General features: G+C 44.8%; 1 protein-coding gene and 1 long non-coding RNA gene across 6 annotated transcripts in view; one reads left to right on the top strand and one right to left on the bottom strand.

Annotated features, from left to right (window-relative positions):
* CMBL (carboxymethylenebutenolidase homolog) overlaps positions 1 to 6,868 on the bottom strand; it is a 30,005-nt gene extending 23,137 nt beyond the window's left edge. Inside the window, exon 1 of one of the 2 annotated variants that reach the window (XM_057496428.1) lies at positions 6,628 to 6,868. The gene's annotated coding sequence lies outside the window, so the exon portion shown is untranslated. The remainder of the gene's footprint in view (positions 1 to 6,627) is intronic. The other variant, XM_036896693.2, reaches the window with a different exon arrangement.
* On the top strand, positions 4,040 to 19,306 carry LOC118918162 (uncharacterized). Of its 4 annotated transcripts, XR_008995463.1 has the most exons (6): positions 4,040 to 6,214; positions 7,175 to 7,356; positions 10,891 to 11,124; positions 13,431 to 15,875; positions 16,018 to 16,189; positions 18,753 to 19,306. It is a non-coding gene; the product is annotated as an uncharacterized LOC118918162 (long non-coding RNA). The 4 variants fall into 4 exon arrangements; XR_005027025.2 differs by lacking the exon at positions 7,175 to 7,356; XR_008995466.1 differs by lacking the exons at positions 7,175 to 7,356; positions 16,018 to 16,189.
* The last annotated feature ends 3,707 nt before the right edge of the window (positions 19,307 to 23,013 follow it).

Here is a 23,013-nt window from a genome sequence, read left to right as displayed (position 1 = left end):
ATGAGAATTGGCTGTACACAGCATTTAAAACCTTGAGAGTCAGTGGCATCATTAAAGGAATGATAGACAAAGAAAAATCTAGAAGATTGAGCCCTGGGGTCCTTCAACACTAAAGACTTCACTGTGGTAAGAAGATGGAGGGAAGGTATGGCAGCAAGTCTTTTTATTTTGTAATGGAAGAAATTTTCAGCAAATTTGGACATGGATGTGAATGATACCAGAGAGAAGAAAACAAAGCAAAACCAAACCAAAATGATGGGGCAAAGTGGGAGGCCAGGGGGGACTGGCTCTGGTTAGGTGAGGGGATGGGCCAGCAAGGTGGAGGAGGCCACCTTCTGCGGGACCATGGCCGGGACCCCCTGGCCCCAGGAGGGAGGCAGAGGGTGTGTACACAGACACAGGTCATGGGTAATGTCGGGCAGGAGGCTGTGTGTGCTCCCTATTTGCATCTGTTTGCTCAGAGAACTGAGAAGGAGAGTCAACAGCTCAGGGTGAGAGCAGGGGAGGTGTGAGCATGGAGGCATGGGTAGGTGCAGGCCTGGAAAACAGACATGGTCAGTGAAGCCAGGTCTCTCCTGCCAGGCCCAGCCGCAGGGCACAGGTTTGGAGCTGGGAGAGATGCAGTCAGAACAGAGCTAACCACAACACGGGAGGGCAAGGAGGTCCATGGAGCACACACTGACCAATAAGGGGGCTTTAGGTGCGATGCTGTGTGACGCAGGGGAGAAGGCAGATCAGTGGACCCCTACCTACCCACACAGTGACCCTGGCAGGTTAGAAACCTATGTACGAAAAGCAAAACTTAGCTGTTACAAGAAAAGAGATAATAACTTTTTCCCGAACCTTGGGGTGAGGCAGAATTTCTCACATTGGACCCCAAAACATACACCATAAAGGAAGGGGTTAATAAAGTTCATTTCATTACTTATGCATTAGTCTGCTCAGGTGTCCATAAGAAGACACCACAGGCCGGGGGGCTCAGACAACAGACCTTCCTTCTAGGAGACGGGAAGTCCTGGATCGGGGCCCAGGGTGGTTCTGGGTCCAGTGAGGACAAGTTCCCACTCGCACGCAGATGCCGTCTTCTCACAGCGCCCTCACTCCGCACAGAGAAAGAGAGAGGAACAAGCTCCCCTCCTCTGCTTACAAGGCACAAATCCTAAATGGGGCTGCACCTTCATGCCCTCATCTAAACCAAACCCCCTCCCAAAGGCCCCACCCCCAATACCATCCCCTTGGGGGCTTCCACATATGAATGTGGGGGATACACATCCATCCACATCAGGAGCCAATTGTAAAGAACACTTATAAGGCAGCTAGGGGAACTGACCTAACTGGATATTGGGTGATATTGAGAATTACTGCTCACTGTGGGGGAGAAGGAGATAAAGGTATTGCAGAGATGTTTTTTTTTTTTAATTTTGAGTCCTTATCTTTTACAGCCACATACTGATGTCCGTAACAGATACAATGACCAGATGTCTGGGATCTGCTTCAAAGCAGCCCCGTGGGTGGCAGAGGTGAGGCGAGAGCCCATGTTTTACAGGGTTGAACTGGATGGTGAGTTCAGGAGCGTCCTTTGTACTAGACTGTCTACTTTTATATATGCTTGAGATTCTCCACAACAAAAAGCTTTTACACTTTCATCAAAATTTTAAACACTGTAAGACAAAAGCCTCCATAAAGTAAAAAAACAAGATAGAGACTAGAGAACATATTATTCTCAAAGCAGAGGATTTAGTATCTAGATAAAACATAGGAAGAATTCATAAAAATCTACAAGGAAAAAGCAAACCCAATAGAAAAAATGTTCCAAAGACATAAATAGGCAATTCACAAAAGTGTACACTGAATGGCCCATAAACACATGGAAGGATACTTATCCTCACCGGTACTTAAGGAAATTATATGAAGAACATCAAGGAGATGCCATTTTGCATCTTGCAGATTGGCAAAGTGTCTGTTAACACCAAGAGGGGTGTCTACGCAGGGAAGGGGTAAGGAATGGGAATGGTTACAAATTCCCAGAAAGCATCTGGCAAGGTCTAGCAAGGTCAAAGATGAAGACTTCTGGCAGCCCAAAAATCCCACGGCTGGGTGTATTTACACCTAGAGGAATTTACACTTGTGTATGTGTGTGTGCATGTGCACAAATGCAGTGGGTTCGGAGGGATGTTCTTGGAGGCACAGATGTGATGGCAACAATTAGAAGCAATCTGATTGACCATTAGGAGGAGTTTGGGATAAATTGTGATTATTCATTGTTATGGGTTAAACTGTGTCCCTGAAAAGATATGTTCCCAGAATGTGTGAATGTGCTCTTATTTGAAGAGATAATCAAGTTAAAGTGAGGTCCTCCTGGTTAAGGGGGGTACTAATCCAATGACTAGTATCCTTATAGGAGAGTGTAACTTGGATAGAGGATTTAGTATCTAGATGAGATATAGGAAGAATTCATATAAATCTGAAATTCATATAAATGTGAAGACACAGGCAGAGATGAGTGAGGCATCTACAAGCCAAGGAAGACCAAGGAATGCCAGCCGCTACCAGCAGCCAGCAGAGAGGCAAGGAAGTATTTCCCTTTGGGGGTTTCAGAGAGAGCAGGGCCCTGTGGACACCTTCATTTCAGAATTCTGGCCTCTAGAACTGTGAAAGAAATCTGTGTTGTTTTCAGTCATCTAGTTCATCGTAATCTGTTACAGAAGCCCTAGGAAAGGAATACATTAAAAACAGAAAAACTGCACAGCAGTTCAGTGAACACACTAAGGTATATTTATCAATATGATAAATCTCAAAAACATATTGCTATATAAAAAGACAATGGCTTTTTGATGCTAAGTAAGTGCTTAAGCCCCAAAATAAGGCATATTTTATTAATAAGTCTGCTGTAAAGTATAACTCATGGGGATAAAACACACCATGATCAGACAGTGGTTTCTGGTGAAGAAAAGGGATGGAGATCAGTGGCTTTAATTGGATGTATTGTATTTTATTTCCCACAAAAATTTTAATTCAAGTACAGAGGACAAAAGGTTAACATCTTTTTAATCTGGGTCATGTGAATATGGGGACTACTATATTACTTCCTGTACTTTCCAGGATATTCTAAATGTTCCTAAGTAGAAACAAAAGAACTGAATTTTCAGATAAGACACAGTAAGAGCTAGTCATTTGCTCAAAGAAGATTTGAGCCTGTTTTCATGGTTTTGCTTTCATAAGCTACCTTAGTGAGAGAAGTCAGAACAATCCAGTACCAATAGGAATAAATTTTATGTCCCACTGCACTGTTTGTTGAGAATCAGTTCCTTGGGTTGATTGCATATGTGGGCTGTGTCCTATGAGGATGCAGAGATCCCAGAAAATCCTGGCCATTCCAAAGCAGCCTTGCATCTGAACCTTTTTACTATATCTTCAATTGATACCCACTTTCCAAAAGGAGTGTTTACAACCAGGAAAGCCACTGTCTGGAGTGTGCTGCAAAGTTTTCTCCTGCAGCGCCTGCAAAAAGAGCCGTGGCCAGGGGAGGCTTGGGTGTGCCTCCTGTGCGCCACCGGACTCCTGCCAGGCCCTTGCTGTGGCGCAGCGAAGTGTGTGTCCTGGGACCCGACCACCGTGGGCAGGCAGACCTTTTCTCCCAACTGCGCCCCCTCGTGGCCCCTCGGGAAAGAGCATTGGGGAACAATCCTCAAAGTTCTACCCACTGTACTCTTCATACATTTCTGTATATACTTTTCAGGATTTGGCTCCCCTCCTCGCCATGACACATTTGCCAAAATATACTTTTCAGAAAAAAAGTAAAACCATAACTCTCATACAGATATAAAATGAACACATTAAGGATTTTATTTTACTCATACAACAGGAGGCAATGAGGCCAATGTTACAAATGGTTAAAAGGAAAAACCAAAAGAGCACAAATGTATATGGAGTAAAGGCATGTTGAGATTGCAAATGGAGATAAAACTGGTTTTTCCACAGGAGGGGCAGAGCCGGTTAACTCTTTACCAGACAGGGTGGAATTTACACACCTATCAGTTCCCAAGACTTAGAGTTGCAAAATTGCTCACTACAAGGACCAGGGCTGGAATCAGACAGCCCAGTGTGTGGCGGGCCACGGGTACTCTCCCACCTTCCCACTGAAACAGTTGCTTGTGCATGCCATGAGGGCGTCATTCACTGTGTGATATGGTTTCAATTTCCTACTCAGGGATGGGGCTTTGGTCTGACATGTCCAGTGGGGCCCTCATGAAATGTGTCAAGAAGGACTTTTCTGTATCATGGAAGGTGGGCTTAGCAACATATGCTGGCTAACTGGAGACCAGATCTGTGGTCCCCAGTGGCAAAGCCTCTGGAAGTCAGGGCCCTCTTCATGGTGCCAAAGATGACCGGGACACACCCCTGCAGAGGCCCTGGCTAGCACGCTCTTTGGCAATGCCACACTGGCTAGGGGCACACAATTCCCCCATAACATTCATGCAAGATGCCATGTATGTGTGAATGACCTCCAGGCCCACTTCCCAGCAGAGTGACTTCTGCCGCCTCTTGAAAAAGATTCTCTCCTTGACCAAGCTCCTCGGGAGTCTCTTCTCAATGAGACCCTGACTTTGGAACTTCTGGGTTCATCTCCGCATTGTCCAGCTTTAGTAAGAATCCTATCCTAAATCGGTTTAGTAGAATCCCTGAGCCTAATCTGAGTCTTCCTCACCATGCCCCAGGTGGTGCCTACCCATTCTGGCTGGCCTTCTGCAAGAGCCTTGTTAGGTCCCTTAGCCAGAACTCCCCTTACCCAGGATCTTTTCTCTTACCAATTTTCCATCCACTGACCCCTCCCTCTACTCCTTGGCTATAAATTCCCACTTTTCTTCGTTGTATCTGGAGTTGAGCCCCATCTCTCCCTCACCGTAAACCCCCCTGAGGTGGTCGCTACACCTCCTCCTGTGGTCCTGACTAAGGTCATGTAACTGAATATGTGTAATACGGTGTAGCTGAACGGCATTCCCTGAGTAAGGTCAGCCTGCCTGTTCTTTACCAGTGTCATGAATGAATAATTTTTTAACACCCTGCGGCTCTGTTCACACAAGTAGCACCACAAAATTACAAGTCAAGACCCTTGGAAATCACTGGCAGCTGTCTGATGTGCAAATCCCCGGGGGCTGCCCGTCCCTCCCTCCTCTCCTAAAGTGTACCTTTCCAAGGCATTCCTTTACTCCATATAAATTTGAGCTTCTTGACTTTTCTTTTGAACCAGTTATAACATCTGCCTGGTTCCCTCTTTAATGAGGAAAGTAAAATCTTTTAACACATGCTCATCTTTATACCTATATGAGAGTCATAATTTTACCTTATTTGAATATTGTCTTTTAAGGGTGTAACTGAACGACATTCCCTTTTTCTCCCTGGAACTCAGAAAAGCGAGAAATGGGTGGTAAAGTATGGCCTGACAAGAGTGGTTTTCCGGTTTTCATACCTCTGAAGGATTTAAATAACTCAGAAGTCAGACTTCCTAGTGCAAAATGAAGTTCTCCAAGAGAGATACAGGAAATAGACTTTTTGAGAGCAAAGTGATTTCCATAGCTGGAACTACAACAAGCACAGAAGTCTCAGAATAAATTGCTGGAAGCTTCGAAGATTTAGAAATGGAAACTGCACAGGCAATGAAGGCAACATTCAAAGATGATAGGGACTGTGGCTAGTGGCAGGCGCGGTGCCCTTCCTTCACTGGGTAAACAGTGCCGGAACTTGGTGCAACTGGTTTTCAATCTCACAGCTGGGAAAGCAGGGCCCTGCTTCTCCATCAATGATTCTGTGAATGTCAGCAACTCCAAATATTTATTTTTCGGCAATCATGCGCATTTTCCTTAGGGTTTGCGGCCTATCCAGCATTCATCAGAAAGCTAGGCATGGTCAGTGCATGTTGGCCAGAAGGCAGCTTACTTTGGCCTTTAGTCCTGCTGTTCTGAGGCCTGGATAATATTTCCCCATTTACCCGCAGGCCTCACTTCTGAGCACCTTATTTTAAGTGGGCCTTGAAAACAACAGGTGGCCTTTTCCATCAGCAAGTAAACCTTAATTGCAGCACCCAGAGCTAGCAAGGCCTGGGAGGGCCTATGCTGGGAGCCACAGGCTGTGGCTTTGAACTGGGCGGTCTTCCTTGGCAACACGCACCGGGCTTCCAGGACCCAGCACCTCCTCGCTTAACAGCCATCCTAAGGTAACAATGCCAAATGTGGATAAAGATTTTGATGTGAATATGATAATTTTCCTCATAGTTTTATATCAGCAAAAACTACACAAGCAACATGACCACCTGTAGGAAAAGAGTTACAAAGAGTACTTAACGTCATGGGGGAAAGATTCGAGACATACTGTTCCACGGAAAAAAGCGAATACAAATTTGTACACGGTATGATTTCAACTGTTTTTAAAAGGTAGGCTAAGCAAAGCAGGAAAACATTCCCAAGTGGGTCAGCGGGTTGCTCTTCTGCAAGGACAATGTGCTGCTTTGGTAAAAGTCAGGTCTCCAAAATGCACTCGGATGGGCTCACTACCCGGGCGCACGGCAAAGGCCCCTGGCCCCGTAAACGCGCGACAGCTAGAGCTGAGCGCGCCGGGAAGCGCACGTACCTGGTCCGGCCGCCTGGACACCGCTTCCACCCGAGAGGCGGCCGGCGGCCCGGGAGACAGTCGGGGGCGGGCCGAGCGGAGGCACTGCCTCCCGGACGGAAGTGGACGCTGTGACGGAGCGCGGTGGGACCCCGGCGGCCAGTGGCAGTGCCCGGCGTGCCCGGCTCACTGGAAGGCTGGAGCGGAGGGAGTGGGGGAAAGGAGGAGGAGGAGGAGGGGAGGGAGAGGACAGTGGGGAGAGAGGGGAGGGGAGGGAGGAGGCCGGGGGAAAAGAGGGGATCTGGGGGGGTAGAAAGGGAGCAGGGGGCCTGCAGGAGGGGAGGCGGGGAAGGGGAGATGGGGGTCAGAAGGGAGCAGGAGGGAGGCTGGGAAGAGGAAGACGCCAGCCAGTCAAATTTACATTTGTGCTTGGCTCCCTAGACCTGTAAGTAACTTCCTCGCTGTCAATCATAATTAGGCTATTTTAAAATCTAAGTCACTGCAGTTTCATACTTGCCCTCCCTTTGCCCTGCTCCCACCCCATCTTTGGTCTGATCATCCCACTAAGGTTGTGATAACCACTTCAGCTGGCTACAGAAAGAAAGCAGGAAGAAAGGTGAATCGGGAAAATAAGAGACAGTAGCGAAACGACCAGCAGCTTCCTGACGCCACACAAACTGAACGAAAACACTCATGACCGCAGAGATGGAACCTTATTACTTTAGATGCTTCTAATTGGAAAACTATGCTGTGAGTGTGAATTCAGATCGTGGAGGACCTTTTCCTTAGCCATCTTTACTTCAGAGATGGCAAATCAGTAAGATAAAAAGAGGAGAGAGACTTATTCCAGTTGTTAAAGGGTAATTTTCAGACTAAGCTAAAGTCAAGATGCTCACACATATTTAAAAATGACATGTGTTACACCTAATGTTGGGGGATGGGGCACGGGGAAGGCAGTATAGCACAGAGAAGACAAGTAGTGACTCTAAAGCATTTTACTAGGCTGATGGACAGTGACTGTAATGGGGTATGTGGTGGGGAATTGATAATGGGGGGAATCTAGTAACCACAATGTTGCTCATGTAATTGTAGATTAATGATACGAAAATAAATAAATAAATAGATAGATAGATAACTAACTAAATAAATATGACATGTGTTAAAGATTTTATGCTACTCACTAATTAATGAGGAAACCAGGCGGATGTTAAACCCGGTTTGAAAGAAAAGTCAAAGCATGCATTTACATGGAGGAAGGGGTGTTGAAGGATTTCCTTAAGTATAAAATTTCCTTAACTGTAAAACTATAACTACAGTTTCCTTAACTATAAAATGAGGGATTTGAATGGATTTGGTTCTCAAGCAGATGGAAGCAAACTGGCTTTTTTCCACAGAATTGGGAAGGTCAATCAAACCTCAGGATAGAATTCACGCGTCTACATTTACCTACAACTTAGAGAACTGTAAAATAGCTCCAAGTCAAGAATCAGATCGGCTGGAGGGTGTCCTCTAGACAAGCATGGTTTTCCGTTGAAACACAAAATTATTTCTATAAGACGTTTTAAGCATCTTCCAGCATCTTGAAATACCATTTACATGAAATGACTGGATACCACTAATTGCACATCATTTTTCTCTATTTGCTAAGTTTAGCTCCCCAAGCATCTATACTACCCTTTTATCTAATAACACTGTTATTAATATGAGGAACGTCATATTCTCAAGACTCTGGGCCTTGCTGCAATTTCCTAGCTCAGTGTTAAATTTATGCATGTACTTAAAAGTGATAATAATAAAAAAAAATCTGTGTCCTGATCAGTCTCAATTGGCAAAGTGTGCTATGGACTCAGTTTATGAGACAGCCATATACAACTTGGTAATAGCATTCAAATACGGTTTATTCCTACCGTGTCCCCACCTATTTTCCTAAATCTAACTGCTCCCTTCTACAGTCTACTCATTCTCTTAACGTGCACCTTCCACTTGAGCCAGGCTGGAATCTTCCTTGCCGTGCCCCTTCCTTTCTGTGATTTTTCCACTTTGGAGAGATGGCCACTCTCTCTCTTTCCATTTATGCAAATCCTGTCCAGCTTTTAGAATTCTTATCCACAAAGCTTGCTGGAGTGCTACTACTCTTTTGATAGCACCTTATCTGTATTCCTAAAAAATCATTCCCTTGGCATTTTGTACTATAAACAGGGTCACTGGATCATATCGTTCTGGTTGATAAAAACCTTGTTTTCACAAATGCAGTAACTTGAGGTTTCTCAAGACAGAAGCTGTGGGTATTCTCCCCTTAAAACACCAGAGCTTGATGAGTGGATGCCAACCATTCCCATCAGTTTTTGTTAACCCAAAGACATGTCCCTTTTATATGGATTCAATTTCCTTAAGTATAAAATGAGGGATTTGACTAGATTTGGTTCTCAAACTTTAGCATGCATCAGAATCCCGTGAAGGCTTGTTAAACCACAGAGTTCCGGCCTCCCACCACAGAGCCTCTGAGTTAGGAGGTTCAGGGTGGATGCTAGGAATTTGCATGTCCCACAAAATTTCATGTAATGATGCCGATGCTCCTCTGGTCCAAGGACCACACTCGTAAAGCCTCTAGATCAGAATCACAGTGACAAGCAAACCCACTTGGCTGCATCAAAACCACTGAGGAACTTGTAAAATTCAGATGTCCTGGGCTCAGACCTACTGAACCATAATCACTGGGAACTTATATTTGAAAAAGATCCCCAGATGGATCTTCTAATCTTGAAGACCCAGTTGAACTAGATAATCTGTACAGACCAAGTCTGTATCAACCTTCCATGATTTTACATTACAGATAGATTCAGCAAGAAAGGTCCCGCTGGAGGAAGGCAGGTGTGACTCTCAAAATAGAATACCTCCTGTAGCTTGTTCAAACTGGAAACATACAAGAAAAGGGAATTCTGGGAAAATAGCTGGGCCTAGCCAAGTGGGCACATTACCAAACCATCGTTCCATGGCAGGTACTCTTCAGTCCTCCCAGAGGCAAAGGTGTTACCCTACTAGAGTAACTGATTTACCATCAAACAGATCCCTTCATGTCCCCCTCTGAAACAGCTGCAGTCAAATAATTTTATGGCCTTAGGACTTCTCCAAAGTAATGGGAAGGTGTTTCTTTTTAACATCTGAATAATTAAAAGATGCCCCCAAAGTGTTATTAGCCAGAACAAATTGATGAGCAGCCTAAACATAAATTCTTATTTCTATGCTAACATGTACAAACTGCTTGCAACACCCAAAATGGCAGTTCTCAGCTTCACCAAGTTTAGTTCCAAAGTCCTCTAGAAGATTCATCACACAAGTTAATATTTAACCCAGGTTCTAACAAAAACAATTAAAAGTTACATTCTTCTAGAAACCCTTAGGGTACATGAGCACTTGGATTTCATGGAGTTCTTTAATAAATTGAAGCTGATAACTCAGCAGTCACAGCTGGTTATCCCTCCAAAGTTGTTTTATTTTTCTTCATGAAAGAAGGAACTCAGTTCCAGGGACTGAATGAGCCCAAGCTGAATTAACAAACGGGGCAAAGGCAAAGTTAAAGGAGACTGCTGACTTTGCTAAAACCCCTTGCTTAACACTGACTTTGAAAGCAAGGTCAAGAAAAGTATTCCGTGGAACTGCTTCGATACAGAAATGTTGGAACAAAATCAGAAAAAGTGCTAGTGTGTTTCAGAACATCTCAAAACAATACCTGAGGGAGAACATATTTTAGCTCATCTGTTACTACTTATGGGGTGGTGTTGCTGACTCAGCCCCCACCCTCCCAAGTGCAGCTGTAGGTAGCCAGCTGGGAAAGCACTGAGTCTTTCTAATCAAGGTACATGCTGCTGGTGAAGACAGGTCAGAGGGTCTGATAGAAAAGAAAGTCACTGGTTTCTAGAAGATTCTTGAGCCAATAAGCCATGTTGTCACCCCCAGACAGCCTAAATTTTGCTAAATCTGCTTCATCAATTAATTTTTTTTGCTAAAGTATGTAAATTGCAGACAACATGATGTTTTGCCCTTAAAGAAATGTGTAGTAGTCAGCCTCCAAGATGATGTATAATGCTCCTTGTCTCTATGAATTCACACCTTTGGTTAGTGTCCTCCCACATTATATATACCAGGGTGGGTCTGTGTGAACAACAGAATACAGAAATAGTGATGGCATGGCTCTTCTGCTATTTGGTTACAAAAGACACCACGGCTTCCATCTCATGTTTCTCTCTCTCTCTCTCTCTCTCTCTCTCTCATCACCTTCTCCAGGGCAAGTCAGTTGCCATGTCATGAGTGACACCATGGAGAGAGGCCCGTGTGGCAAAGAAAGTCCCTAATCTGCAGCCATGTGTCTGGGCCATTGGGGATAGGGATCCACCGGGTCCAGGCAAATTTCAGATGACTGCAACCCCAGGCAACATCTTGATTGGAACCTCTTGGGGGACCATGTGCCAGACCATCTGGCTGACCGCTCCCAGATCCCTGATCCTCAGAAACTGCAAGGTAATAATTCCTACTGTTTTAAGCTGCTGTGTTTGGGGCTACATTGTTACACAGCAATAGACAATACACATTTGATACTTGCAAGCCGGTTGCTGTTGTGACAAAACCCAATAGTGTGGGGGTGGCTTTGGAACTGGGCAGTGAGCTTTGTTGTGTTAGGAAACACCTGAAGCGCCCAGAAGAAGCTCTTAATATAAAACTCAAGGTCTTTAAAAGTTCAAGGAAGAGTTTGCAGGTCAGTGAGGTCAATGTGCTTAGAAATGCTCTTGCCTGCAGTTATGTGGACAGAAGCAAATGCATGTAATGAACTCCTGATCTGATCTAGTTTAAGGAGATTTTTTGTGCCCGAGTGTTGAAAGTGCCGCTGGTTTCTTCTCGAAGTTGCTTATAGTATCAGAGAGAGAACCAAAAGTGGGAAGACATTACATCTGGATGGTTTTGAAATTCTCAGCTTTTCCAGATAGTAAATTATGCTAGAATTAAGTAATGGCTTCCAAGCAAAGATGAAATGCACAGCCCTGCCAGAAAAACTGTGGTCCACAGACAAATCCTTGGGTGTGCCCGTAATATCATTTTTTTAGGATTTCAGAAAGAGATAAGGTGGTACTGCAGAGTACTATTCGGTTAAATGAGAGGGACTTAATGTCAAAAGAGTAAATATGTGCTTACTGCCATGGTCTGAATTAGGTGTGTCTCCCAAATTCATATGTGGACATCTGACCCCACAGTGTGGTGGTGTGAGGAGGTGGGGCTTTGGGAGGTGCTTAGGTCATGAGGGTGGAGCCCTTGTGCTGGGATTAGGGTTCTTACAAATGATACTATGCAGGGTTCCCTGCCCCTTCCACCACCTGAGGACACAGAGAGAAGTTTGCAGCCTGGAAGAGGGCCCACACGCGGCTGGCCATCCATGCTGGCCCCCTGATCTCAGACTTTCAGCCTCCAGAACAGTGAGAAATAAATGTCCGTTGTTTATAAACCACATAGCTTGTTATATTTTGTTATAACAGCCGGAATGGACTAAGACACTGAGACCCTCTCAACCAAAGGATAGTTTCTAGAAAGCTTCACTGTGTCCCTCAGCTGTCTGCAGAAGCCCAAGGAGGAGATTCATGAGTGCTGCCTCAGCCTAATGGAGGGGATCCCAAAGATAGTCACAGAAAATTCAGAAAGTTTTAAAAAGAACCGTATGTACAGAAACATCACCAGTTCAGACTGAAAGGGACAGAGACATTACAAAATAAAAAGAGGCTTTTGGACCCTCAAAATTCTACTGGCATGAAGAAAACATTACTCAGCTGCAAAGACATGACACCTTTCACAAAAAGGGAAGAACCAAGGGTTCAGAAGGCAGAGTCCAGAGCCTTGGAGTATAATTCCCAAACCTTGAGACATAATCCAGGAATTTACAAAATTTGCCTGGCTGGAGTCTCGAATCTGTGTGAATCAGCTGCTTCTTCACGCCTCTTATTTTCTCCCGTTTTGAGCAGGAGTGTCTAGAATGGTTACTCTATGTCTGTTGCATTACATGTTTAGTGGGGGAAGATGTTTTGGACTGAATGTTTGTGTCTCTTCAAAATCCATATGTTGAAGCCCTTCCCACCAAGGGGATGGTATTTGGAGATGGGGTCTTTAGAGATAACTGGGTTTAGATGAGGCCCTGAGGCTGGGGTCCTCGTGATGGGATTAATGCCATTATGAGGAGAGACCAGAGAGCAGCTCACTCTGCCTGCCATGTGAGGACACAGCAAGAAGGCAGCCCCCAGCCAGGCAGAGTAGAGTCACCACCAGAACTTGACCATCCTGGCACCCTGATCTTGGACTTCCCAGTCTCTGGAACTGTGAGCAATAAGTGTCTGTTGTTTAGAAGCCCCCCAGTCTGTGGTACAGAATGGGTGGTGGTGAGGAGTGGGGGGATAGGCAAGTTGCCAAGGAGAACCATACTGGAGGAAACTGTATTTAAGGAAACACAGTCACACCTGAACCTGACTTAGATGCTAAGATTCTGGACACTGAGCGGATGCTGTAATAGGATGAAACTTCTGGGAACTCAGGAAAGAGTTGACTCTGTTTTGCATCTGGAGAGGAGGATTTGAACCTTCAGTGGACTGAGGTAGCCTGCAGGTTGGCCCACATTGATCCCCACCTCCTAGTGTTCACGCTCTGTGTTTGTGTGTCCCCCACAACTGCACCACAGTTACTCTGTGGCCAATAGTGCACAGAAGCAATAATGGCATGTCACTTCTAATATTAACTTATTTGTATAAGTGTGACTCTCTGCTCTTTCTCTGTCACTCTCTTTCTGTCAGATCTGTAAAGATGCCCACATGGTGAAGAACTGAGGCTGCTGGCCAAAGTCAGCAATGAACCAAAGCTTCTTTCCAACAGCTGTGTGCCAGGGCCATCTTAGACACAGGCCCTCCAGCCCCAGTCAAGTTTCAGATGACCGTTGCTCTAGCCAGCATCCTGAGTGGAACTCCTGAGAGACCCTGAGCCAGACCCCCCCTGACTAAGCCACTCCCAGATTCCTGACCCTCAGAAACTTTATGAAATACTGTTTTTAAAAAGTGTTTAAGTCACTATGTGCATTAATCATGTGTTTCTGTTGTTTTGCTGTCTGGGGCCTTGCTGACCATGGAGAGACCATCCCTTCCAGGCCTCGCTGATTCCCAGAGATAGGGCAAACCTTTCTCATGCAAACCAACCAATACAGAGCTTAAACCTAACCACCTCCTTCATTGGTCTTTAACCCAGGGCCCTCACACTCTGGGACCTTATGGAGCTGCACTAATCGCCCCAGGCAACTAAATTCAGCGCCCATACCCCAAAGCCCACTGAAGTCATTCAGATTATTCTATCCTCAACCTGCTTTCCCTGCCTTGCCCCGTTGCTTCCCATGGAAGCCATGAGAACATCTCTTTCCCATTCGTTCCCCATACTCCACCTCAAAGCCATCCCCGGTGCTCCTCCAGGTGGCCCGTCGGAGGCAAGGTACGCTCGCTCCTCTTGGAATGCTCAACAAACGATCTTTTCAATGGTAGTCACCTCCTGATCTTTGGACCTTGCCATAATTAAATAATAATAAAACCTACATTTGAAATACTATGGTTTGGGCAACCTGTTGAACAGCACTAGATAACAAGTACACTTAAATATACCTGTGCGTTTCCTTCATACCACAGTGTCATTTTCACACCTAGTGACATTTAAATTACCTTTAATATCATCTAATACTAGATCATCTGATAAATGTCCTCCTTTTCCCTAGCAACACCTTTATAGCTGGTTTGTTGGAGAACAGGCTCCAAATAAGGCCACATATTGCTTTTGATGGTATTTTTCAAATCTCTTTTCAAGGTAGAATTTTCAAAAAGGCAAAACCATGCATTCCCTATGAACATAAATTAACTAGGTATCAAATACTTAATCAACTCATGAATGAGGGAAGCAGCAGTATGGTTAAACTGGTTAAAAGACACTTTGAGAGACTGAAGCATTGGAAAATGACTGCTAAGTTAGATTTTTAAAACACTGGTTAACAACCTCCAAGGAAATAAAACTCATAATTAAAACATTTTTGATTATCTTTGCAGCCAGACAAATCATTTGCATCTTTACGAGACATACTTAATCTCAACTGCTATCAGATAAGAATCATTTGCATCATAACAATTTTGTACATGTTATCCACTTCCCTTGCAGAATTGTAAACTATCTTAATTAATCTTAAATGGTCTGGAATGAAGGTGCACCCCCTAGAATGTTAGACTGTGCCCCTGATGATATTGAAAGGACAGAACACTGAATCATCCATTTTCTATTTCCAAGTTTTGAGATTTTCTTTTTCCTTTATACTCATTTAATCTAGAATAGATTATAGTAAAGTTATTATAGGATGTTGAAATAATGCTTTATTTATTTATTCATTTTAGTATTGACTTCGAATTTAATACATAGGATTCCTTTTGAGTAGTCTAAACTAGGGCATGTGGGCTTGTTTTGAAGGCACAGTCCAGAGGTCTTCACTTGATTTGACCTCAAACACAATTCTCCCTCCTTTTCTTCCAAGAGTCATTTGGTGCCTAACAGAGGTTTCCTGGTGGTTTTCTTTGAAACACTGGGCTGGAAGTTTGAGGGGAGTCTCCTTCCCCACCCTTATACCTCCCCACCTTCCTTCTAAGACTTTCACTAAAAGTCCTGGAACTTCTGCTTTTTGCAAAGCACATTGGCTTTCCTCCTTGACATCAGTTTCTGATTTGTTCTGCTCCTCCTGTGTGTCTAGAATGTCTTCAATGTTGCTTTGTTGCCTGGCTTAGCGGAGGGAGCCCACAAATAGACCAGGTATTCCTTTCTGTGTCTCCTTCAGGCAGAGAGTTCCTTGAAGCTAATGTGGCACCCACTTGCCAGGAATATTACATGAAGGAAGAGCACTTGCTTAAAAGTAGTTCTCCTTTTCCTCTGAGGCAAACCAAGAATGACAACAGAATTCCTCAGCCTTGAATTTGAGCCCAAACTTGATCACTGGGTTCCTTTACTAAAAGTCTTGTGTTATATGGTAGGTCAGCTATTCGTTCAAAAGTCCTCCCCACGCAGCCTACCTGCAGTAAGAGGAGTGTCCTCCCCCCCTCCACCAAGGCTGGGCTTTAGCCAGAAGGATGTTAGGTCACATGAGTCAAGCAGAGGTTTGAAGCTCCCTGGGTGCTGTGCCTGCACTCCCGTGCTTCTGCCATCACCACGAGAAGAGCTACTCCCAGGTACCTGCCCACCCCTGAACCTGAGCCCCAGACAGGTTCAACCCTTGAAGCAGGGGATGAACCCAGCCAAGTCCAGCCTAGATCAGCTGGCCTGTAGATTGGTGAAAATAAAGAATTGTTGTTTTTAGAACTTTTTTTTTAGGATTTGGGAAGCACTAGCTACAAGTAGACATTGGTTACCCCTGCTTTTCTCAGAGAATCCCTCTCCTGATCCACAGACATGAACATCAGCAGCCATGTTTAGATCCTGCCCCCCGGGGCCATGGTGGACCAAACTCGGGTGGACACCTGACCATTCAAGCTTTGATTTTGAGGTGCACAAAAACTTGCTAGTTTCTGCATGTGTCTAGGATAGTAACATATAATGCAGGAGCTCTGCGGTGGCCATACTTCACAGGGAAGCACGTCTAAAGTGAGAAAAAACAATGAAGTAGACACAGAGATAAATAGAGAGGATCCCGCATTCCAGGTCCTGATTCCTATCCTTTCCTGGGGCCCAGATCTTTTCCTGACTTTCAGTTCTAGCAAACTAAATCCTTACAAGTGCACCTCTTATGCATAAAAAAGTAAATCCTAAACATTCTCATCCTGAGATATTTTTTCTTTTCTTTTTATTGTGTCTATATAAACGATGGAGTTAATAAATAAACCTATTGTGGTAATCATTTTACAGTATACCTACATCAAACAATCAAGCTGTACACCTGAAACTTAAGAAAAGAAATAAGGTAGCCAAAGAGATGAAAATCTGAGCTTTTGGCAATAAGAAAGCCATTCATGAAAGGCCCAGTGGAGTAAGGAATATAGCATATTTCATTAATAAGATGGAAAATTATGTAATCTCAACTGGAGAGGTCCACAGGGGATGACAAAGAAGTTAGATGTCATTCTGTGCATTCATCACAAGAGGAGTATGAATCCCTTGAACTGACAGCTTTGGAGTAGCAGTATTTTAGCTTTTACAGAGTTCTCTTAAGGATGAAATAAGATGCATATGTAAAAACATTTTTAAGTGTATTATTTTAAAAGTGTGAGTCATGGCTATTGCTTTAGCTTTGAATTCAGAAATACATTGTAGTGTTTTTCTTTTTGTGAGATTTATCTTTTTCCCACCGTTTGTGGGTTTTAGATTTGTTATAGGATAATTCTGATTTCAGTTGTGTTCCAATTATAAAACCTTTATACTTGTTTGGACTAAAAACAAAACAGAACAAAATGAAGATGGCTAATTAACTAGGTTAGCAAACGGGACCAAGTATTATCCAAAGAGTTCTTAGAACTGATGCCTCAGATTTGCTACATATATGTAAAGCAAAATGAGATCTATTACCTTAAGTTTACTAACTGAAAGAATAAGGATTTAGGATTTGTAATGTTCACATACTGAAAAATAAAATATAAAGCCAAAATAAACATCAGCATAGTTCTTTCTGTACCCCAAAACTACCCTCAAGGATGCCAAAATCCTCATGTCAACAAATCTATGCCATCCTAGTCCATTTCTGACTGGCAATACATTAAAGAGTATCTAAGGTCCAACCCAAGTGCCTTAAATAAAAAAAAAATGTATTTATAGCTCTCCATCTTAGATCATGTATAAAATTGCCCTGCTCTAAACCACCATTTTACTGCCTTTATATCCACTACATAGACTTGATTTTGCTTTGCCTTGATTTGTCATAATTTGTGGGGATGTATTAAGTCATGGTATGTATTTAATTAAAAGATATTTATTTAATAAAAGTGGTACACAATGGAAATCCTCATTTAATCCCCCCAAAATTGCTAGAAAAAACATTTTAAATAAAAATCAAAGCATCATAAACTGTGGTTTAATAAATGTGCTGATAAAGTAGTTTTGAAATAAACATTAAAGTTTTATGAATTAAAATGAAGAGACATTTACAGCAGCTCTATTCATAACAGAGGCACAACTACAACCCAAATATCTTGCAGTGAGTAAATGAATAAACAAACCTTAATGGTTACTGCTCAGATACAGAACAGAATAAATCATTCATATGCCCAAAAACATGGAGGGGTGAGAGAAAGAAGTGGGTCTCAAGATCTTCCATGCCACTCTAGTAAAGAAGAACAGGCCAGTGGTTGCCAGGGGTTGAGGGTGAGAAGAGGGTTTGGCCAGCCAAAGGGCACAGGAGGGAGTTTTCTGGAAATGTTCTTGATCCTGATTTTGGTGATGGATTTGCATAACCACATATATGTTAAAATCCACAGAACTGTGCACCAAAATCACATGTCTATTTTAGAGCATGTCAATTTTAAATAATTTAAAATATACAGGCAATTATCAAGAAGTCTAAACAGCAATTCCTTAGCTCATTTTTTCTCTACGTATTGTTGCTTGGTATTGTGCTGAAGAGAGGAATAATTCTGATATCAAATTCTTTGATTTCAAGAGAATCCCATGAAAAGAGTATTGCCATAATGTGTTTCTTTTTCAATAACACAGCAGAGTTCCTTCCTGAAACCCTGATAATGGGAGATAAATTTTAATTTAAATTCCTGCAAGAGAGAAAGGTCGTGATGTCAGTGTGGGAACACAATGTCTGCTAGTGTGGCGGGAGCTGCTGTGAAGGAAATATCAGCAAGAGAAGGGCAGAGGGGAGAGCACAATTTTGTTAATTCAAAGCCAAGTGCAAAGAAGGGCAGGTTCCAACTCCTTCGAGTTGAAAGTGAGCAAAACACCAGTAAGGACAAAATGAGAGGCAATCTCTGAACCCACTTATCAACTCCTTTCTCCCCAACTAGCTTTTAGTCTGAATAATAAGACCCATGATTATAAACATTATTATGTTTGGACATTCAAATCTAAATGTATGGACTTTCTTGATCAACTCTGCTTTCTTTATTTCAAAGGTGGAGAACCTACCTTACTGTTGAAGGAAGTGGGAACAACTCTCGTTTGTTTTTAAGAAATGAAGTCTATTTGTATTGAAAAATGACTCCATTCTGTCCCCATTTAAGGAACATTTGTATTAGCTACCTCTTGCTGCATAACACATGTCCTTAAAATCTTTAAGCAACAATGTACTGCTTCTCAAGCTTCTGCTGGTCTCCCCTGGGTTCAGACAGCTGGTGGAATTCCTAGGGCTGGAGTCTAAGCAGGCCTCACTCACATGTCTGGGGTCCTGCTATGGCTGTCAGCTGGCCTTCTCTCTCCATGTGGTCCCTGGGTGCTCCAAGAGACGGAAAATAGAATTTACAATACCCCTTAAGGCCGAGTCTCAGAGAGTGCACACTGTCATTTCTTCTGTATTCTCTTGGTCAAAGCAAGTTGTGAGGCTAGGCCAGAATCAAGAGTTGGAGAAATAGGTCCCACCTCTTGATTTAGAAAGGAACAGCAAAGTCACATTGCAAAGGAGTAAAGGACACAAGGGTACTCTTTGTTGGGGAGCCATGGCTATCACGATATACCACTCTATTGTCAATAATGTTTAAAGCCTGTGTAAACATTAATTAAATTTACTCTTGACTTTGAAACTGGGTGAAATCAGGCTGAAGATACACTGAGGGTCAGCAGCTCTAATTCATTCCCACTTTGATATAGTTAATCTTTATTTTAAAACATCAGAAACCACTTATAGATGAGTCAGAGTAATCTGACCCTGTGGTTTTTAAGATTTTAAACATTAACTAAGAGAAAAGTAATGTGGAATCCATTAACTGTTTTTAAATGCACTGTTATTACCTAATCGTATGTCAACTCCCTTAGGTTTCCTAATGTCTAAACATTTCACAATGTTGTGTAGAATTATGAAAGGATCCAGTTCCCAAGAGGATGTGGAAAACCTGAACATAGCTGTGAACTAACTAGAGCTGGATTGCTGGTAGATCCCTGGAGCAAAAGGCACAGAGAAAAACAGGATAATCCTTGCACATGCAGTTTAGGCTTGGTCCTCTGTCACCATAGGCTGCCAAACCTGTCACTCTCTGACAATAAGGAGCAATGCTAGTATGGGGGCCAGGGCCACACCGACGTCTGCTGTCTGGACTAATTCCAAGAATTCCCTGAGAAGAAAGTGCATGTACAAATATCAAGGTGGGGCAACTGCCCACGTACTGTCCCAAATATCCACTTTCATCAAATGCATTATGCTCTTTCCCACCTCAAAGCCTTTCCACTACCAGTCCTCTTTGACCTTGAACTTGACTCCCAGGGGTTAAGTGATATAAATCAAAGCAACGGGGTTGGCATTGGGGAAATGTTCTGGCTTGGCCCACTGGTGCTCCCAGCCCAGGTTTTCTGCCTCTGTTCATCCTAGGGAATGCTTTTTCTCTGACCCCTTGAGTCAGGGGCCCTTTCTGCATGCCCCCAGCTTGTGCTGAGCTCAGGGCCTTAATGCTGCAGGAGAAATAATACCACCAGGGGAACAAGTCCTGCAGAGACCCTGGGCAGCCAGAGAGTTCCAGGCTCTCCAGAACAGAAGAGTAGGGAGAAAAGACAGAAACAGAAACGAGGAAAGGAGGGAGAAAAAAGGATGGTTTTTGGGGACAAGGCTTTCCTTTCTGACCATAGGGTGAGGCCTTAAATTGGCAGCAAGAAGGAGCCTGGAGCTGGTTGCAAATGTGGGGTGGGAGTGGTGTGTGCCCCAGAAGGAGGCCTCTGTACGGGTGGGAGGCTGCTACAGGACACCCCCCACACCACACCCACATCCACCCTTGGTGCAGCCGCAGACCCAAAGACTCTGCAAGCTGCTCTAAAATTCTGAGTTTTCATCTGAAGCCATCTTCTCATGGGAACTCAACTAGGGGAAACACACAGTTAAAGCTTTTGGCAGCCATACCTGCCCTGCATGCTGTAAATGTCATAGCCATTTTTTCTCTCAAGAAAATTACTAACGCATTGAAGCAAGGTGCCCTCCTTTTCCCTCTCCCCCTCCCATCCTCCCCTCCCTCTTCCTCACTACCGCACACCTCCCAGGCAGCCTCCAGCTCTCTTTCCCCATCCTCACTCCCAGGCCTTCACTCCAGGCCCTCCTGGTCTCTCTCCCGATAGCAGCCTCTATGCAGATCCCCATCTTCAGGCCTCCCTCCCTCCTGCTCCTCCAGGGGCATAGCTCCAGGACCCGGCTAACCCCTCGGCCCAGGATGGTTCCGAGCCTAAAGGTTCAAGTCCAAATCCCCTGTGGTGTCACTGAAGTGGGGCCTCTGGTTACTCTCCTGGCCCGTCTCCCCTGCTCCCATCTGTCTCCTTCCTTCACTGCTGCCAAACACAGCAAGCGCCTCTCGTCCAGCTGGGCTTTAACCCATGCTGTGCCCTCCTCCCTGCTGAAAAGTCTCTTGGAGGTGGAGGCAAATATTATTTCAGCTGTAAGGCTGCATGTGCTCTGCCCAGGTCCTCACCAGAACCCCCAGCCCAACGAGGATGTTGCGTGTCCCTGTGGATTTCTGCTCTCTGTATTAAAGCCTCTGTGACCCTTACAGCTGGGAGCTGGGATGCCCATCTCACCTCTCCCCTGGACAATGTCCTCGACGGCTACCCCTCTCTGAGCTCCATCTTATTCCACCCAGTACAATGCACTGTTCCTCCCGTAGTCTCCATAAAGTGCATTTTCTGTATAGAAGGTTCTCTGTCATCACATGGCAAGTCATGTATCTGGTGATGTTGCAGACCTTTTCAATTGATTTTTGAACTGGCCCCACCTTTCTCTTCCCAAAAAAGCTAAAATTAAGTCTCTGATGGTTTTTTGAAATATTACCATAAAACCCAGCACTTCCACTCCCACTTATATAGCCAAGAAAGTCGAAAGCATATGTCTACACAAAAATGTACTACTGTTCATAGCAGCATCATTCACAAGAGTTAAAAAGGGGAGCAACCCAAATGTTGTTCAGCTAAAGAACGTAGTAGTAAAATGTGCTATATCCACTCCATGGGATATTATTCGGCTAAAAAAAAAAAGGAATGAAATACTGACACATGGTATAGCATGGAAAAACCTTGAAAACATGCGAAGAGAAAGAAGCTAGACACAAAAGATCACATATTGCATGATTTCATTTATGTGAAATGTCCGGAAGAGTCAAATCTACAGAGGCAGAAAGATTAGAGATTGCCAGAGGCTGGGGATAGAGGAGGCATGGGAAGTGAATGCTTATGGGCACAGGTTTCTTTTTACCGATGGGAAAATGTGCTAAAATTGTTCATGGTGACAATTGCACGACTCTGCAAATATACTAAACCACTGACTCGTACACTTTCACCGGATGAGTGGTACACGCGAGTTTTTAACTCAATAAAGAGGCTAAAAAGAGTGCCCTTTGAGCTCTGTATTCTAGTTCTCAGAGGGCTGTGTGTTGCATAGCGCTCGTGTTCCAAGAGCAGGAAGATCTGGAAGATCTTTCCAAGAGCCTTGGAAACAGCCTCTGCCTCTTGGCCCCTGCCACCTATTCTTTAAACCCCCATCTTCCCTTTCCCTCCACCCGCTCTGGGATGGGGTGCATGGGGTCTGGAGAGGCAGCAGAGGGTGGCTGAGGAGCTCGAGCGGCTGGTGCAGGAGGAAGGCGGCCCGCGAAGCCAGCCTGCAGTCGCGCACGTGCGCCCGGGGCGTGTCCCGGAGCCACCTGCCCAGCCCCCCAAGGGCTTCGGGCTGGGAAAAGGCGACACCCGACACCAACCGAGCTGTTTGGCGCCAGACGCACCCAGTCGACCCGGGAGACTCCGGACCCCGAGCGGGGTGAGGGCGTTTCCGGGTGCACCTGGGTGGCACCCGGCGCCTGGATCGCGTCCCTCAGGGTGGCTGCCCACCTCAGGCTGAGAAGGGAGAACGGAGCCGAGAGGGGCGGTGTCCTTGGGTGGGCGGGTGCCCTGTGCCCAAGGGCCCCCGAGATTGGCGGTGGGGAAGGGAGCGCGGCCACTGGGCGCCGAGGGAGAGGCATCCGTTCAGACTCTTACAGCGAGACCTAGCTCGGAATCACAGGGCCGGCAGGGGGCGGGAGGTTTGAAAAGCCGCAATACTGGTATTAGAGAGAAAAACAAACAGGAGTATCCAACGGGGGTTCGCGGGAGAAAACAGAAACAAGCCGGCCCAGAGCCAGTGTGGGAGACGGGGCGCGCCAGGGCCCCGCAGAACCCCTGCGTTGCTGGCGGCCACCTGGCACCACCGGGCAGGCTGAG

This window comes from Manis pentadactyla, chromosome 2 (assembly GCF_030020395.1).
Source record: "Manis pentadactyla isolate mManPen7 chromosome 2, mManPen7.hap1, whole genome shotgun sequence".
NCBI lineage: Eukaryota > Metazoa > Chordata > Mammalia > Pholidota > Manidae > Manis > Manis pentadactyla.
The sequence above is the reverse complement of the archived record's forward strand: the minus strand, read 5'-3'. Positions and strand labels throughout refer to the sequence as shown.